Here is a 1,931-nt window from a genome sequence, read left to right on the forward strand (position 1 = left end):
TTTTGACTATAGCCAGCAATGATAAGTTGTCCATTTTAAAAGAGAAATAGGATTTTGACTGTATGTTCAGCTTAAAGTAATTCTAAAAATTTAAGAATAACCAGTATGAAAATTATACTGATTTAATCACATTACAAAGGGCATTGACCAAAACATCATATCATTACCCATAAAATGTATACTTATGTATTACTCAAGATGCATACACATCAAAACAAAAAGAAAGAAAGAAAGAAAGAAATTTCAGAAGAAAATTTTTACTATCATTTCATCATATCCGTAAAGACTGATTTGTTCATCTCTAATTCTTATATAGTTTTCCTTGTCTTACCCCACTAGTCATTATTTAAGCTTAAGAAAATTAACATTTTTCTTAATTTTTCTGATTTTTATATCATGGATGTCCAAATTTGCTTGTTCTGAGCCACACTGAGTGAAGAGGTGTCGTCTTTGGCTGCTTGTAACATACGGTCAATGCATATGAGTACAAATATCACTTTGAAGATATTTTTATTATTATACTTACCTGGCAGGGGAGATACCATAACCAGGAAGGTGTTTTTCTCAGGGTGAGGCTTACTCGTTGATTCCAGATGTGCTGATCCCTGCAATTTCCCCAAACGTGGGACACTCGATCATACAGTCTGTGGTAGTCGAGGACTGCCTTTGCTCTTCATCCTTTTTTGAAAAAAAAATAAAGATATTCTTATTAATACAACTAAAATATGAGAAGTTAAACATTCAACTAGTGACATAGCTGACTTTGTTTTTATAAAACTAAGGCATCAATATCAGGCTTAATGGATGTGGTGCCCAATCTAATAATTAGAAAATGAATGAGCATGTCACCCTAATATCAATAAAGGCATGTTCACAAGCACAAAGCTGCATTGGAGGTTGTAATATTATTATTGGTGGCTGTCAGCTTTCACCAGCCGAGTCAGACAAGTGCTTCTAAGTATGCATGTGGCCAGGGAATGGCTGTGTGTTACGGGTGAGCAGTGCAGAGTTCACACTGCCTGGGGTGCAAGACTCCACTGTAAGCCTTCCTGTTGCTCTTGCAATTTGCACTGAGACAACAGTGCAATAAAATTGTGTGAAAGAAATATTACTAAAAACCAACAAATACTATTCCAAGCCTATGTTCCTGTGGGGCCAGAAACACTACCAGCCGTTGGGGACTGAATGTAGGCCGTGGACCGTGGGTTGGGCAATCCTGGTGTAAACGATCCAATACTTCCCAAGGGTAAGCAACCTCTTCATGGTGTATCTACTTTCTCTAATTAAACATGTTCTTTCTATAGTTTTATTGGTAAGCATGGCTCTTGTAAATATGAATTTGTGAATACTAAATGTATTGCAATGAACTTTTTTGCTTTTTGGTATGTTTTTCTGTTTAGTTGTTTACATTATTTTATACTTAATTGCTTTTTATTCTTGTTTAATTAGGTTCCGATAGTGATTTGAGAAAATGTACTTGTTTTTGAATTTTGTTTCTGCAAGTAGTTGATATATATTGCCTGTCTTTATTGTACTTTGTCTGCACTTGGATACTTGGGTGCTCCTGTTTCACGTGTTTTCTCCAGTCTGACTTTTCAAGCTCACTTTAGCACAGTGACAGAGTCGGACCTATTGGCCCACTCACTCATTTTTATAATATTTTTGGAAGTCAACCCTATTTCTATTCCCATTTGTGAAATTTCCAGGTGAACTATATGTCATAGATGATTTTATGTGTCTAGCATTTATTTCACAACATTCCAGTTTATATTTTCTAAGAAGTGCCTTTCTTCATTTTTTTCACAGTATATGTTTGCAGTAGACAAGGAATAGATTCCTAGAGAGATTTAGTCCATGTACTTAACACATCCTAATTCACTGTCATCCTTCTCTTTGCATTTTGCTCCAACTGTTGATCCTTTCCCAATTTG

At 35.4% G+C, this 1,931-nt stretch overlaps 1 pseudogene; it reads left to right on the forward strand.

Moving 5' to 3' along the window:
- The first annotated feature begins 518 nt into the window (after window positions 1-518).
- LOC111817474 lies at window positions 519-670 on the forward strand (annotated as a pseudogene).
- Window positions 671-1,931: the final 1,261 nt, after the last annotated feature.

Source organism: Octodon degus, unplaced genomic scaffold (genome assembly GCF_000260255.1).
Source record: "Octodon degus isolate 3935 unplaced genomic scaffold, OctDeg1.0 scaffold00058, whole genome shotgun sequence".
NCBI lineage: Eukaryota > Metazoa > Chordata > Mammalia > Rodentia > Octodontidae > Octodon > Octodon degus.